We start from the raw sequence: 18,511 nt of genomic DNA on the forward strand, positions 1-18,511 counted from the left end.
TACATACACCTGCCAATCATTTACCTACACCAGCCAATCAAAATGTCTCATACATACGCAAAATGGACTTATATCTTTTTGCCCAAGAAAATTTCCAGTCAAGTCAGCTGGTACGTACGTTTTCGGCCTTTGGACCACTGAGTCACAGGATCAAACCCCACCTTGGGCAAATCTCTCATTTCTTAAGCACCCTTATTTGCTCACTAATAATTGTCTATTATTTTTCTACTATTGCTTTTGCAACTGTATACATTTTCTGGATCCTTCTGCACCAAATATAGCTGGTCTTTCACCAAATGTATAGACTGTATTATCACATACCATCTACACATTCAGTTAAGTTGTTACATTTGCTTTCAATGTGAAAGTTTTCTAGCCGGGCCATATGGAATATAACTGGATGGTGTTCTTCGGGATGGTGTCCTCACCCTTTTTCCTCCATACATCATGCTGATCATTAAGGCTAAACAGTTGATAAAATCATTAAAAAGCCAGAATGATGTTGGGTGATCACCAGGAGGAAGACCTAGCCTTTTGAAGGAGTGTTCTCTGGTCAGATGAAACAAAAATTGAACTATTTGGCCATAATGATCAGCCCTATGTATGAAGGAAAGAGGGTGAGGTTCCAAAGAACACCATCCCAACTGTGAAGCATAAGGGAGGTGGCAGCATCATGTTGTGGAGATGTTTTGCTGGAAAGGAGACTGTTGCACTTCAGAAAATAGATGGCATCATGAGGAAGGAGGATTATCTAGAAATACTGAAGCAATACCTCAAGACATCAGCTAGAAGGTTAAAACTAGGTCGCAACTGGGTCTTCCAGCAGGACAATGATCCTAAGCATACCTCCAAAGTTGTAACAAAATGGCTTAAAGACATCAAAGTGAAAGTATTGGAGTGGCCATCACAAAGACCTGACCTGAACCCCATAGAAAATTTGTGGACTGAACTGAAAAAGCATGTCCGAGCAAGGAGGCCCAAAGTTTCACCAGTTCTGTCAGGAGGAATGGGCAAAAATTCCAGCAAAGTATTGTGAGCAGCTTCTGGGAGGCTATCCCAACCGTTTGATTCAAGTTAAGCCATTAAAACACAATGCCACCAAATTCTATCAAAATGTATGTAAACTTTTGACCCACTGGAAGTCTGATATAGTGAATTAAAGCTGAAATAAATCTGTCTCTAATCGATTGTTTTAAAATTACCTCTGATATGAACAAAGTAGATGCTCTAATTGACTTATAAATGTATGGTAATACGAAATGTGCGGAGTTGTGAAAAACTGAGTTTGAATATCTTTAGCCTGTATGCAAACTTTTGGCCTCAACTGTATAGCAACACGCCACTGCTATGTGGTGTACGCTAATCACACTGTACAAATTCACGCAAGGATAACTGTAATCCACAAGAGTTTTTTATAGGGTTACTTTGAATTTTTACACCCAGGTCCATTGCACTACTCAACAGGAATTCTGTAATAAACTTGACCCCCCCCCCCAAAATCTCGTTCTGCCTCCCAATCACACCAGTTTACATACGAGACTGGCTACAATGTATGCTTGTTGGCCTGTAAGTATGTGTATGCATACCATAGTCTACATTTGTATGCACTGCATATCAGTTTCTCATTACAAACACACTGCAAAAAGATGTGCAAAAAACATTTTCAATGTACAAAAATGCCAAGTTACTCACATATGCAAACCACTATAAGTCATTACCACTTGCAAAATCTACTCCTGCCATTAAAAGTATTGATATCAAAATTACGTCAAGTTACAATAAACAATATTGGCTATCTTACCTAACAGAAATGAAACATGCTGTATTCCAAAGCATTGCTGCTACCCAATGCTTCGTAAATTATGTCAAGTAACTTGGCCCTATGTTCCCTCTTCTTACCATCTGAACACATTCTGGTCATTCAAAATTTTAAGTGTCACATCAAAGTATCACATAAAAAAATGGCAGCATGGAAGAACACTTCATTTTTTATGACTGTTTTCAACACCTGACAAAACTTACACACCGCAAAAGATATGTTTATGCTTCCTTGTCAAGTTCTTTTTACAAAATGTACAACCTCTTCAACATTTCCAGCATTTGCGATTATAAAATATTCTACATGCTGCACAAACATACATACATACAGTATGTGCATACATATATCCATACATACATACAATATTTCATTATCTATATGACGACATTTCCCTAGCAACATATAGAAAAGGCCAGGGGGAGATACAATAAATACATATAAAAATAATTGAAATATTTAGGCCTAAGAAATACATATTGCATCTTACAGACCAAACATATGTTTGCCCCAATTATGTACTACAGGCTTGCTATTCACATGAACATGATGTTTTGCCAAATAAGTACAATAGTATCATTTCTTCTGCAATGCTAAAGAATAACATATCTTCTTTCTGAACAGAATTTTTAAACAAATCTATTTTATTCATACATTTCATTCACCATGTGCTTCCCATACACCCAAAGCACTGCATGCAGGCAGTTGTTTAAACATATTGTCTATTCAGTAAAAAATATATACATTGGTGTAAAACAGCTGAAATTATTCAGCAACATTATTTCCATTCCTATAAATGATTGCCATTTCACACTTCAGTATGACACATATGCTTTGAATGGCCACATTCTCTTCACATGGTTAGAAGAGGGCCAAGTTACTTGAAATAATTTAGGAAGCATTAGGTAGCAGCATTGCTTTGGAATACAGCATGTTTAATTTCTGCTAGGTAAAATTGCCAATATTGTCTATTGTAACTTGGCGTAATTTTGATATGAGTGTTTTTAATGGCAGGTGTAGATAGTAACTAGTGGTAACGTTTTATAGTGGTTTGTTTGTGTGAGTAACTTTTGTTTTTTTGCATTTTTGTACATTGAAAACATGTTTTTTTTTTTTCAGATGCAAGTATACACAGCCGGGACCTCATCAGTCATCACCACCGATAGCCTTTTATTCAAGTTTCATGCTGTATCTTCCATTTTGCGCCGCCCACTTTCCCAGAATCCTAGGGGGCATAGCAAGATTAAGACTGATATTGCAGAATCAATGTCGTTACATTTGCTAAAAAGTGTTATAGTCATAAACTGTACTTAGCAGTAGCTTCTAACTGTGCTGAGCAGTAACTTTTGTTTAGATTGTCTATGAATTAAGGGTGAATTCACACCATGCGAGAGTTGGCTGTGTGTGGGAAAAATGTTGTTGCAACTGGTAACTTCGCTGATTAAAAGGCGTACATTCTAATAAAGAGGCATCTTGACCTAGTAGCATCTAGGCAGAGAAAGATAGTAGCATCTAGGCACAAGAAAGATATAGAGGCTCTGGAAAAGGTTCAAGGAAGAATTGATTCCTGGTATGAAAGACAAAAGCTATGAGGAAATACTTAAGATGCTTAACCTCTTCAGGATTGGTAAAATGAGACTTGGGGGTGATTTTTATTGAAGCTTTTAAATTCATAAAGGGGATTTAAAAAGTGAACCAACAAGAGGTTCTTCGGGTTGAGTTCTTTTAGTAGAACAAGAGTCAATGCGTGGAATAGCCTGCCAGGTTGCATAGCAGAGGCAGAAACTCATTTTTCTAAAACATTTTCAAGACCAGGCTTGAGATGGTGTTAGATACAATGTAGTCTGTAGGTAATCAGAGCACTAGGTACAATTTAGTCAGGAAAATGACAAGCATTTCTGGGCTGAATGGCCTGTTCTCATCAGTATGTTGTTTTATGTTACAACCCCAGTTCCAAAAAAATTGGGACAGTAAAGTGAAATGCAAATAAAAACAGAAAGCAGTAATTTGTAAATTTACTTTGACTTGTATCCAAACAAAAACAGTATAACGACAAGGTATTTCATGTTTTACCTAATCAACTTTATTGTTTTTTGAAGATATACGATTATTGTGAAATTCATGCCTGCAACATGTTCCAAAAATGTTTTGACAGGGGCAATTTAGGACTAATAATAATGTGACAAGTTGAAATAACAAGGTGATGTTAAACAGGTGAGGCAATTGTGTTATAGTATATAAGGTGCCTCCAAGAAAGGCCTAGTCCTTCAAGAGCAAGGATGGGTCGAGGCTCACCAATTTGCCAACAGATGCATCAGTGAATAATCCAGCACTTTGAGAGCAACGTTCCCCAAAGACAAATCCGTAGGATTTTGGGCATTTCACCCTCTACAGTGTACAATATAATTAAAATATTCATGGAAAGGCCAAAAAACACTTTTGAATACGCGTGATCTCCAATCCCTCAGACGTCTTAAAAGTCGTCATGCGTCTGTAATGGATATCGTGACATGGGTTCGGGAATACATTGGTAAACCTTTGTCAGTCAACACCATTCGCCGCTAAGTGTTATTAAAAGAAATGGCGATGTTACACAGTGGTAAACACTTGACTGTCCCAACTTTTTTTGGGGTTTGTTGCAGTCATCAGATTTGAAATGAGTGTATATTTTCAAAAACTATTGAATTTGCAAGGTAAAACATCAAATAATGTGCTGTTGTAGTGTATCCATTATAGTACAGGGTGAATAGAATTTACATTTTTGTTTTTATTAGCATTTTCCATACTGTCCAAACTTTTTTGGAATTGGGGTTGTATGTTATGTTATTTCAAAGCAAACTGAGGTAGTGGCTTTCAAAATCCATGTTTTTGTGTGAAATGATATGGAATGATCCTGGAAAAACAGCTAATGTAATTTTATTTGTGTGAGCATGAATACTTGGATGAGGGACACATTGGATTAGATAAAGAATATTATTCAGGAAAATGAAAATGTTTTTAAATATGCATGGAATGCAGACTGATTCAGAAGGGTGCATAGCATTTCATTAGGAATTTATATGCTTACTTAGATGTTTTCCCTAAGAATTGGCTTAAAGTAAAGTTGGCAATTCCAGGCCTACTTAATGAATTTATTCTCAAATGTATTTTAACTTTCTGATCATATCTCTTAGAACACAGTGCAAAATTGCTTGAATTTCCACTAGCCTTAGAACATCATTCTCGTCTACATGGGTGGTCACTTACAAGTAGCGCATGACATGATTAGGACTTACTCAATATCTGCAGTTCATTTTAAGTAGCTAGCTGGACCCTAATATCTGACCTCAGCTAACCGGCAGAACTCCCCACAACCCTGTATGCCTTGTCTCTCATACTGGCCATCACAGAACCAACAACATGGCCCTCAGACTCATTGCACTCCACTACACGGTTTTCACCCTAACACACACTCTTCTCATCCATAAAAAACACACATCATATCTGCAGGAGTTGAACAGGTTGCTAACAGACTGTCACTGCTTTGCACGTTTCTAGCTAGCACTGAACTCTTCTAGCTGCCATCATGGGCAGCGTCGTACTTCATTGGGAATTCTTAAAAATGAAGTTGCAATTGGTCAAATTTATGGCTTCTAAAGGAGAATATAGCATGTTTTTCAATCTTGTAGCTTATTGTAAGTTTACCTTTTATGGATAATACATAAATTGTCTAACAAATCAAATTCCCTATGGCAAATTTGAATGCTACTTCCAGAACCAGACATTTCTGCTCCATATTTAGGGGTCCAAGCAGCGAAGCTGGTGGTAGAACCCTGTTGTATTTGTTAGGATTAGGCTATTATTATTATTCTTATTTTTTTCTGCTAAAAGTGTCTGAGGCTCAGCAACCATAAGTCCTAGAGCAACCAAATTTGGGTTCCTATGGTCCCCCACTACTCAGGCACTAAAAATCACCTATGTCGGCCAGATGGTGGCGCTATAACAAAGGGTTTTGCGTAAAAGGCCATAACTCCCACACCATACATTAGATCAACACAAAACTTCATCGACCTATGCATCTGAACGTGCTCTACAACTTTGCCATTGGCAGCACCTATGACCGCCATATTGTTTGCCTGCTATTTTGACTTGTTCGTTGGGGCGTGGAAGCTTTCTCCGCTAAAATGTCTGAGGCTCAGCAACCATAAGTTGTACACCAACCAAATTTGGTTGGTGGGTTCCTATGGGCCCCCACTACTCAGGCACTAAAAATCACCTATGTCGGCCAGATGGTGGCGCTATAACAAAAGGGTCATTTTTAAAAGGTCCTAACTCCCACACCGTATGTTAGATCAACACAAAACTTCATCGACCGATGCATCTGAATGTGCTCTACAACTTTGCTTTTGGGACCACCTATGTCCGCCATATGGTTTGCCCGCCATTTGGACTTCTTTATTAGTTGGGGTGCGGAAAAGCTGGAGCTCCAAATCTAAGTGTTACGACATCTAGTAAACTTCTTTACGGCAAGCGATATCCATGGCGACGCAAGTAATCCGACACCGTAGGGTCTAGTTTTTATCAGTGAAGGGATGGTCTGAACGTCGGGGAATGAAAGACAGTGCCAGCCAGAGTGCATGCTAGGCTATTAAAGTGATGAATAATTACTTTTCTTTGGCATGGATCCATTTGAAGACAGTATCGGGTGAGTTCGTTTAGTCTTTGAATCTGTCATTATGCTGAGAAATAGCTAAACCATTTCATTGATAGGTTCTGAGTTTCTGTGCACACGCGCGAAAACACGCTGGTATAATAAAACAATGACGATAATACATATATAGTCCGCTTCGTTCCGTTGCTACCATAACATAACAGACTATCTTGTGTCTACAACTGCAGTTTCTCGCTGCAATTTCTAACATTGAATATTCACAGAAGACGCAATTTATGCTGTAGGCTACTCTGCCAATGTCTAAATAAATAATACGCTACGGTAAAGCTTTGAGAGGATGAATCATTACTTTTCTTTGACATGGATCCATTTGAAGACAATAACGGGTGAGTTTGTTTACTCTTTAAATCCGTCATTATGCTGAGAGAAATCGTATTCTCAATTTAATCTCTAAATTGACTGTAAGGTTAGGGTTGTAACTAGTTAGCTGTTTCGTAGGTGACTTAGTTAATGCACTCGTCTTAACTATTGCTTGTATTTTTGCATAGACTGCGTTGTTGCTGTTCTTGTTTGTGTTAGTGTTAATCAGTTTAACCTACAGGGTCCAAGTTGAACTATGCGGTTGTTCCCTGCACTTGGAACGGTAGGCTACTGCCCTCTAGGGTTTTCGACACACTTGTTCCTGGTTATGGTTATACACTTTAGCCGCGTTTCCACCGCAGGAACTTTACCCGGGAACTAGGAACCTTTTGAGGAACTCCGTGCGTTTCCACCGCAGGAACTAGGGTCTAAATTTAGTTCCTGGGGCTTTATTTTACCCCCCAAAAAGTTCCTGCTCGGGGGTAGTACTTTCCGAAAGTACAGGAACCTTTTGGGTGGAGCTTGCAGCGCTGAACATTCATTGGTCATTGGTTGAGTACTCGCAGCATTTTTTTGTATTTATTTTCAACCGCCATGTATGAAAATATGCAGCCGAAAATCAATTTATTTTCATAATAACTTCAAATCAAACTTGTATGTTATGCGGCGCAGTAGCCTAGTTTTGGTTATAGCCTGCCAACATCTTGGAATTATAACGTGTGCTCTTCTGTTCTTTTCTTGCTTTAGTATTCGTTTTATAAAATGCTAAGCATTCGTGCTGGGACAGCATATTACGTAGGCTACCAAAACATTCAAACGGATTAATTTGGTTGCTGAATATTTTCTTCCGGATTTTCTTTGTTAGCCCGTTGTAATTGACTCAAAACGTTTGATACAGTTATGTGAGGTATGCGGTAGTTCTGCGTAATTAACATTGGTGATACAGTAAAAGCAAACTGGAAATCACCTTCCGCACTTTTTGTCAGGGTAAAATAACAGGTTAATTCTAGTAATCGTCCCTTTAGCTTTTTCAGACTGCCGTAATTTTACTCCATTTTACTGCCATTCTTCGATTCCACGAAAAGACCAGGAAGACTATGGACTAATTTATGGTGCATGGTTCGCATCTGGAGGGCACACTTCGCGGGCACACTTGGTAGCTGTACCACTACTAATTTAAATTTTCACGCAAGTCCGAGTTTTCGTTCTATTCTTGTCATTTTGCGATTAGCCTATATGGAATTGACGATGAGAAAGTAATCAAACAACAAATTGTTTACAACGTGTGCATGTTTTCTGCTGTTGTTGCCAGTTATATTGGAAATGTGAATGCATTCTGTCGCTTCGGATGTCAAGACATGAAAGCGAATGTTCACATAAAAACATAATGAATGTGTTTGAGAGGATATATAAAACAGTTACAATCTGACTATTGGCCTGTTGTATACTATTTGTTGCATAACAACGGTCCAAGTTCAAATACCAACGACACTTTTGCTTGACAACGATAAAATATGCCCAAACGGCTGCAGAAGAATATTTCAATTCCAGGTGATTAAATCGATAAAAATCAATAAATACAGAAGTAACCATATACAGTCATTGTTGGTAGCCCGTTGTAAGTGGAATAAACCCCTCCGGGCTGTCCCGGTTATTAGAAAATAATGTAGGCTACTTCGGTGGTAGTATGGGGTTACAGAAGAAATCATAGGACAGATGGACCGACGACAACGTCGCTTTTTCATACGTCAGTGGGCTAATTTGCCTAATCTTCGCGGGACTTTAGACCGCGGTGGAAACGCAGACAACCATGGGCTGAAGGAACCTTTTAGTTCCTTGAAAAGTAGTTCCTGGGACTAAAAGTTCCGGGTAATTTTGGTGGAAACGCGGCTTTTGTTGTACGTCGCTCTGGATAAGAGCGTCTGCCAAATGCCTGTAATGTAATGTAATGTGATATTCCGTAGCAACAAGATAAACCAGACATTATCCCTAAAATATGCCAATACAGCAGTGAAAACTCTGCTCTCTGATAACGAAATAAACGAGACAACGTTCTTTTTTAAATTATACCATGTCATTATACAGTCAATATCTGGGACTACGCATTGAATAAATATACAATCTTACCATCGGGTTTACACATAGAGATGTCCCTTTTGCGAATGAGTGGTCATATATTGTCTTGGACAATCCGTTTGTGAAATATAGGCGCATATGTGACGCCTGCGTCGGCTACCTTCAAAAATAGCTGTGCGTAATACCACACCTGTTGCTTACGGCGTTGTCGCCCTTTTTAGTACAATTTGGCTTGATTGACAACTCATTTATTCAGTAGGTGAGAGTATAAGCTTTCTAACGATGTATAACATGTCTGATTTTGCTTTTGGAATAGCGTTTTTTAGGTCAGCGTAACCAAAATTTTTCTTATCTGCCAATGTCTACATAAATAAAACGGTAGGCTACTTTTCGCGCAGCACGCAGATCGTGAGTTGATATTACGTCTTTTTTTTCGTTTTTTCTCAATGTCGTATTTATTATTTGAAATGTGTACTTATGTGTTATTATTCTATCTGTCTCTGTGGCGCTCTGAAATGTGCATTCTCTGCTAAGCTGAGCAATGGATTGAAATATGTGTCTGACGTAGTGTTGCACGGTATACCAAAACTTCAGCACTTTCTCCGTACTTCAAAAAATAAAAAATAAAATAAAAAGAAATGGTTCGGTATTAGAATATTCCGACGTTCGGTAGTTTTGAGTCAAATGTAAAAGCCAGGGAAAATTCTCCCGCATTACTGATTGAGAGGATGAAAAGTGTAATTTGTCAGAATCTTCGCTAGATGGCAGTATCAACTAAGGCTGACAAGTGAGGTGACTTGCGCTTGTGCACTCAGCTCCTTGATACAGCGCAAGCTTTGACTCAGTTCACTTCAGTAGCAATAGGTGTTCCAATTTGGAAATATTTTGTTATAGATAGATGCTGTATTGTTATTAAAATATGCTGTTTTTAAATCTATTTAAAGGTGAAAGACCTGTTTTAAAGATTATTTAGTTTACAACTGTTTACTTTTTGAAATATATTTAACCTCTTAGCGCACAGCCCCTAGTGGTGGGCACGCCCGCGTGCCTAAATTACTAAACTCAAACATTCGGTGCTACTGCAACCAAAGTGTGAGATGAAAACAAAAACGCGTTGTTTCAGTTTCATTTGTAGACGATACATGACAACTATGCCGAAAACGGAGTTTCGCAGCCCCACCATTGTCGCTCCCGTCGTTCATTTAACACACACCCCCTCCCTGCAGTCTCATCTAAAAAAACACCCCCCACCCTGACATAATGGACAATATTGTCTATCTTGGCATTCATAAAAATATTCTTTCACCACTAAAAAATCGTATTCCGTCATAGCAACAAGATAAACCCGACAATAGCCCTAAGATATGCCTATACAGCAGTGAAAACGCTGCTCACTGAATAACGAAATAAACGAGAAAAAGTTTTTAAAAATGATACCATGTCATTCTACAGTCAATATCTGGGACTAAATATTGAATAAATATAAAACCTTACTGTTGGTTTTACGTGTAGAGATGTCCCTTTTGAGACTGCGTGGTCATATATTGTCTTGGACAATCCGTTTGGGAAATATAGGCGCATCTGTGACGCCTGGGTATCTTCCAAAATAGCTGTGCGTAACACCACACCTGTTGTTTACGCGTCGTCGCCCTTTTAGTACAGTCTGACTAGATTTAGAATCATTTATTCGGTAGGCGAGAGTATAAGCTTTCTAATGATGTATAACATGTCTAATTCTACTTTCGGAATAGCGTTTTTAGGTCAGCGTAACAGAAAATATTCTTAGCTATGCATTCACTTACGCAATCACACTCTGTTAGCAGACAAATACGATGCACCTAACGAAGCATGTCCAAGGATATTTCGTAATTTCTTGGAAAATACTATTATATTGAGGACTTCTGAACATAGCTAAGCCATATGTTTGCTGATAGACCTAGCTGACATCGTTTTCTGAGCAAAACAGAAGCGAATAGAACAATATAATTGATACTGTCTCTCTGTCTCTATCTACTGAACATAGAGGAGATTTCACCATTGCTATGTAGTATTATCGTTCAAAATATTTCGGTTATATACGTTCTTTTTGAAATTGAGTATTTTTAAATAGGTTAGTGGTGTTATATAATGTAAATATTCACACTGTAATGTAAGCGTTAGACGGAAGTGTAATAGTTTTTGTGAAGCATGCAACAGTGATGACGTCAGTGAACATTGCCCGATAACGATAGGACACGTCGTTGAAAATATGTTTTCAGTTGTCTACTCCATAATACAATACAACTACCATCGGAGTTTACACATAAGAATCCACGAAGAGTTAATTATTACACCTTTAGGACTGTACGCATGTGTGACACTCGTTTTGCATATTTTTTAATCTGATAGCATGTTTTCCTTAAACCCTTATAAGGTGGCTCATTTATATGCTTATAAGCAACAAACATTTATTCATTTTGGAATAGATTTTGATATGTTCGCGTACACCATAAGCTATTTTAGACCACTGTTACTGACTGAAAGTTGTACTTCCCATTTGAAAATTATGACAACAGCTGTTTTCTTGAGTCAAACGTGATTTGTATTTGAAATACATGTGATATTTATGATTTACGCAATGCATATTTAGACATTTGGAATAGATTTGGAGTGCTGAGGAACAATCTTAGATTTCTTGCTTCATAAATCTATAGTGTTCTAGATATCCACCTTGATTTTGATAATGTGGTAAAATTTTTTGATTAGAATGTGTATTTAACCTCCTGATATATCATCAATCTCGCATATTTCATGCGAACTTAAAAGTGAAAGTTTATTTGGATTTTTGTAAAAATTGCTTATTGTTCACTTCTTTTTTAAATTATGAAAGTAACTAATCTGTTTAGATATTTATTGTACAATGTCTTGCTTATTTAACATTTTTCAAGTTCTGTGGTGTTCACTTGGAGTTATAAAGCTTTAAATAGGTTACCCTTAAATGGGCAATGAGTTGAAAATTTGGATTGCTTAAGAGGTAACTTTTTGCATTGTTCAGTTTGTAACAGTAGTAGGCCTATGCAATTACATCGTTAAGAGCTTTCAACTTAAGTTGTTATAACGGTTGTTAATAACATTTATTCGAAATAGGTACCTTGTGGACATTAGAATCCGAACTATTAAGGACCATCTAAGTGTTGACGATTCATTTCATTTTAAGTGTTAACGACATAGTAAGATGTCCTTTTTTTATCGGGAGAACTGCACGTGCCAGGACACATCCCAATGGACCGGAGTAGCTACAACTAAGTCATCCGACAGCGTCTCTTAACACAAAATTGGCCATAAGTCATCAATATTTTATACGATCATCATGATATTCAGTAGATATGTTGGGTGAAGGCATATGATCATGAGGACAAAGCCATTTTAAAATCGCTCCATAGGGGGCGCGATGGTGCCAATGCTTGGACCCCTCCCAACGCCGCTTTCGGCTTTAATGTTGCTACTGCAAGCATCTTGCTATTGCTACTTCTTTTGTCCATTTTTGCTACATTGACTGAGATATTTGCCAGATGAGTGTTGCAACCAACAACAAAGTAACTGTAAACAAGGAACTGGAGAGAATCATTGCTATGGTAACCGTAAGGAACGTCTCATCGCTTTGAATTAAAGTTTGATGTGAATCTGTCAGTTTTAGAATGTTGATATGAACATTTCTGACCGATACCTATTTTGATTATTTAGGAGAAACAAACGTCCACTTGGACTGAAGGATGAACTGATTATATTTTGGTGGTCAAGGTTACTGTGACCTCACAAAACACGTTTTTGCCTTGAGGGAATACAGAACACGTTTTTGCCTTGAGGGAATTTCTTCAAATTTGGCACAAACGTTTACTTGGACTCAAGGATGAACTGATTAGATTTTGGTGGTCAAAGGTCAAGGTCACTGTGACCTCACAAAACACGTTTTTGGTCATAACTCAAGAATTCATATGCTAATTTTGACGAAGTTTCAGACAAATGTCTAATAGGATAAAATGATGAGGTGATGACATTTTATATCCAAACTGGCTACTGGTTGGCGGAGGCATACTGTACAACCGCAAGGCGGTATTTCTAGTTTTAACATTCAGTAAAAAAATATTAGATCAATGAATTAGCTTAAATTAAAATTTTAGGGAACTGCTCGGTCTAAAGCATTGCTATTGGAAAAAATACAAACATACATGCCATTACTTTGCAGGTTTACCAAGGTTTATGCACCTTGTACATTAATATTAACATCCTCTGACCATTACAAAATATTAGCTCATCATGAACATACGAGGAAAATGTTTAATACTTGGTTGTCCGTCCCCCGCATTAGAGTTTTTTTTTTTCTCGTGTAGGTCATGTTGTTGTAAAATTTCTTCTAATGTTCTGACTACTTTATATTCCGGACAGACGTGAATGCAAGCAAAGTCTATTGCTGTTACTGTCGCAGTACTTTCAACACTAGCAACTCTGGAAGCACTCTCCTAAAATGTCTTCTTATCACGAAGAGTGCCTGATCTGGAAGCATAGGAAATGTGTTACCATGTTGGTACAATTATATCGAGAAATACTATTTTGGGAAAAAGGCTATATACTGTCAACTGTACTGCATTTAGATCAAACATTCCAGTGTTGCTTGTGTTGATAGTGCGAGGGGGTAAAAAAAGATTAGATTTGTTTGCAGTCACATCTGCAAATCAGGGATTCTTCACAGAAAGAAATTTTGACACTGTTCAACCATACCAACAAAATGCGGTAAGGTTAGATTGACAGTGCAAACAAGGTATACATTGAGATTGCGGTTCCACAAAAAATATTAAATATCAGAAAGTTAATTTCACTTCGCTCAGCAGGGATAAGTAACTGACCACAGTTTAGTAGGACTGACAACAGCTTAGAACACAGCAGTGACACTCTTATTTGCATCAGGTTTCCTAGGCAACAACACAGAGGTTGACTCAAATTTCAGAACAGGCAGCCCACCAGGTCTATACAATAATAATGGAACCACTGAATATGGAAAAGTAAGCACGATTATTTTGTTTCTGACAGGCAAAGGAAAACCAACTCTTGGATTACAAATAAACAGTAGATGGCCGATTGTAGTATTATGGGCCGATACCAATGGTTAGCCATTCATTCAGTGCATCCCTATTGCATACCGTGAGTTTTTCTGTCTTCAGGGAAAAAGACAGCAAAAGAGAATTTAAAACATACTATGTTCAGCCGTCCACCTTGGTCCTGTGAACACCATAATCAGATATGACATCCAAGCTATTTGCTGTGCAAAAATCCCTAAAACCAAGCCACGTATCATTATAAAACATTATATGAAACATTTTGTGGAACAAGGATTCCATCATGATCTGTTTTGCTTTGACTGGGAGAGAATTAAGCTTAATGCTGATGTTGAAAATGTATGGAAATTCTTTTATGATGGTTTTATTGAAATTAATGATAAGCATGCTCCTCTCAGAAAATATAGAGTGAAAGGCCGAGACGATGCCTGGTTCACTCCTGAGTTGGCTAACCTTCTCCATGACCGCAATTTGGTCTGAGCCAAAGCCAGGATATCTGGTCTAGAATCTGACTGCCTGTTTTTTAGTCAGGTGTACAACACATGTACAGTTGCTACAAAGAAAGCCAAAGTTGAGCATTTTCTTAATCAAAACAACAAATAATTTAAACGATCCAAGGACATTTTGGAAGTCTATTAAATACTTAGCTGGAAATAAAACACTAATAGAGCTTCCACCATGAATTGTCAAAGACTCTCACATGATCTCTAATTAAACCAGAATGCGTGATTGCTTCAAAGAGCACTTCCTTGCCTCTGGTTCCCTGTTTGACTTTCACCCAAATTCCTAATGAATCCCCTACTGTATGTCCTGATGGTCATATAACTGCAGGTCAGTCTTTTAATTGCAATCCGGCTACTGTCTTGGAGGTACATAAAACTTAAAACTTTTAGATACCATAAAATCAGCAAGTCTTGATAACCCGGAACCTTACTTTAAGTTAGTGGCTGATTGATCCACCTTTAACACATCTTTTAAATCTCTCCTTACTTTCATATGAAATTCCCCTTACCTGGAAATCTGCCTTTGTTCTTTCCCTGTTAAAAGGAGGTGATCCCCTCACTCTTAAATAATTACAGGCACATATCCAAATTGTCAGTCCTAGCTAAGATCCTTGAATCTCAGAGTGTTAGTTAATAATATTTTATTTGATTGTCAACCTGGTTTTAGTAGAAATCACGGCACGGTTACAGCAGCCTTGAAGTTAGTCAATGATTTTATAATATCCTTAGAGGCATTTCTGTGCTGCCCTTTATCAATTTATCCAAAGCTTTTTGCACCGTGGGTCATGCAATAATGAAGCATAGACTTCTCAGTATAGGACTGTCAGAAGAAACTGTCTGTTGGTTTGAGAATTATTTATCAGGCAGACCACAGCGTGTGCAGGCTGAAGGTATAACCTCTAGCTCCCTAAGCATATCTAAAGCCGCGTTTCCACCAAAATTACCCGGAACTTTCAGTCCCAGGAACTACTTTACCAGGAACTAAAAGGTTCCTTCACCCAATGGTTGTCTGCGTTTCCACCGGGGTCTAAAGTACCGCGAAGAATAGGCAAATTAGCCCACTGATGTTGTCGTCGGTCCATCTGTCATATGATTTCTTCTGTAACCCCATGCTACCACCGAAGTAGCCTACATTATTTTCTAATAACCGGGACAGCCCGGAGGGGTTTATTCCACTTATATACAACGGGTTACCAACAATGACTATATATGGTTACTTTTGTATTTATTGATTTTCATATATCCTCTCAAACACATTCATTAACAGCAGAAAACATGCACACGTTGTAAACAATTTGCTGTTTTATTACTTTCTCGTCGTCAATTCCATATAGGCTAATCGCAAAATGACAAGAATAGAACGAAAACTCGGACTTGCGTGAAAATGTAAATTAGTAGTGGTACAGCCACCGATTGCTTTCCTTCGAAGTTACTGCTAGCCGAGCAGCGAAGTGTGCCCTCCAGATGCGAACCATGCACCATAAATGAGTCCATAGTCTTCCTGGTCTTTTCGTGGAATTGAAAAATGGCAGTAAAATTGAGTAAAATTACGGCAGTCTGAAAAAGCTAAAGGGAAGATTACTAGAATTAACCTGTTATTTTACCCGGATAAAAAGTGCGGAAGGTGATTTCCAGTTTGCTTGTACTGTATCACCAATGTTATTTATGCCGAACTACCGCATACCTCACATAACTGTATCAAACGTTTTGAGGCAATTACAACCGGCTAACAAAGAAAATCCGGAAGAAAATATTCAGCAACCGAATTAATCCGTTTGAATGTTTTGGTAGCCTACGTAATATGCTGTCCCAGCACGAATGCTTAGCATTTTATAAAACGAATACTAAAGCAATAAAAGAACAGAAGAGCACACGTTATAATTCCAAGACGTTGACAGGCTATAACCAAAAGTAGGCTACTGCGCCGCATAACATACAAGTTTGATTTGAAGTTATTATGAAAATAAATTGGTTTGCCGCTGCATATTTTCAAACATGGCGGGTAATGGCGGAAAATAAATACAACACAAATGCTACGAGTACTCGACCAATCAGAAATGTTCAGCGCTGCAAGCTCCACCCAAAAGGTTCCTGTACTTTCGGAAAGTACTACCCCCCGAGCAGGAACGTTTTGGGGGGTAAAACAAAGCCCCCAGAACTAAATTTAGACCCTAGTTCCTGCGGTGGAAACGCACTGAGTTCCTCAAAAGGTTCCTAGTTCCGGGGTATAGTTCCTGCGGTGGAAACGCGGCTTAAGGGTGCGCCACAGGGGTTGGTCCTGGGGCCACTCCTTTTTACTGTTTATATTAACAGTCTTAGTCATAATGTGTCCAATGCAAACCTTAATTTTTATGCTAATGATACTGTTATATATTGCTCAGCTTCTACAGAGAATCTGGCTCTTTGCCAGCTATAACTTTCTTATAATACTGTATACCCTTCACAATCTGAAACTTGTTTTGAATGCACGCAAAACAAAGCTCATTTTGTTCACAAATTCAAAGAAAAATGACCAAAACCTACACTGCCTGGCCAAAAAAAGGATGCCGTTTGGATTCTTTTGGACAATGTACAAGCCTCAGGAGGCAGTGTTATGATCTGGGGTTGCTTCAATTGATCAGGTCTAGGTTCAATAACATTATGCGACAATAAAATGGAAGTCAGCTGAGTACCTGAATGTACTGAATGATCAGGTTATCCCATCAATGGATTTTTTCTTCCCTGACGGCACGTGCATATTCCAGGACGACAATGCCAAGATTCATCGGCTTCAAATTGAGCAAGAGTGGTTCTGGGAGCATGAGGAATCATTTTCACGCATGAATTGGCCACCAGAGTCCTGACCTTAACCCCATTGAAAGTCTTTGGGATGTGCTGGAGAAGACTTTACAGAGTGGTTCAACTCTCCCGTCATCAATACAAGATCTCGGCCAAAAATTAATGCAATTCTGGATGGAAATAAATGTGACGTTGCATAAGGTTGTTGAAACAATGCCACGACGAATGCGCGCCGTAATCAAAGCTAAAGGTGGTCCAACAAAATATTAGTGTGTGCAACTTTTTTTTTGGCCAGGCAGTGTATATCTGTTATTACACTTCTGGGCAATGAGATTGAGTCTGTTTCTTTGTATACAGTTCATATCTAGGAATCTCAATGGATGACTCTCATTTAAGCCTCACATTCAACAATTTGTGAAAAAACTTGAAACTGAGTTTTTATTTTATGAATAAGTCTTATTTCTCTATACTAAAAAGAGACTGGTCGTTTCTACTTTTATGTCTGTACTTGATTACAGGGATGTAGTATACATGCAGGTATTGACGCAATGCCTTCATACATTAGTTACAGTCTACCATGGAGAATTGTGGTTTATAATGAATTACAAAGCCCTTACTCACTATTGTTTCCAGTATGCTTGGGTGGGGTGAACTGCATTGTCCAACTGTAGACTTAATCATTAGTATACTTTTGTTTATAAGGCAATTCTCGGTCTGCTTCCGACTTACTTATGTACATTATTCATATACAAACAAAAAGTGTAGGCCATTACAGTTTACGCTCCCAGCAACAACTTGCTTTCCATCCCCAAAGCCTGCACAGAATTGGGGGAAAGGGGCTTTTATGTATGCTTCTACATTTGCTTAGAATTCATTGCAGAATGTTTAAAATCTCCAGCAGCTGACATCACTCGGATGGATTTAGAGGCAGATTTATGCCAGATTGTCAATGTTTTGTGTAAGCTATGTTCTGTACTCAAATGATGGCTTTTGTAATTTATTTTAAAAAAAATTTTTTTACTATAACCTTGTCTTCCATAATCTTTGTCTATAATTTTATTTTTATATTGTCTGTCTGCAACCATTTTATATGTGCTGCTGCCTGTCTTGGCCAGGACACTGTTGAAGAAGAGATTTTTAATTATGAATGTCGGTATATATGTAGGCTACCTAGTTTTAATATCAGTAAGAGTTCAAAACAATGTGCGTGGGTGTTGTTTACTGTGCGTTTATG

At 38.2% G+C, this 18,511-nt stretch overlaps 1 protein-coding gene across 3 annotated transcripts in view; it reads left to right on the plus strand.

Annotated features, from left to right (window-relative positions):
* plpbp (pyridoxal phosphate binding protein) overlaps window positions 1-18,511 on the plus strand; it is a 181,811-nt gene that overhangs the window by 138,941 nt on the left and 24,359 nt on the right. The gene's annotated exons all lie outside the window — the stretch shown is intronic.

This window comes from Anguilla rostrata, chromosome 10, assembly GCF_018555375.3.
Source record: "Anguilla rostrata isolate EN2019 chromosome 10, ASM1855537v3, whole genome shotgun sequence".
NCBI lineage: Eukaryota > Metazoa > Chordata > Actinopteri > Anguilliformes > Anguillidae > Anguilla > Anguilla rostrata.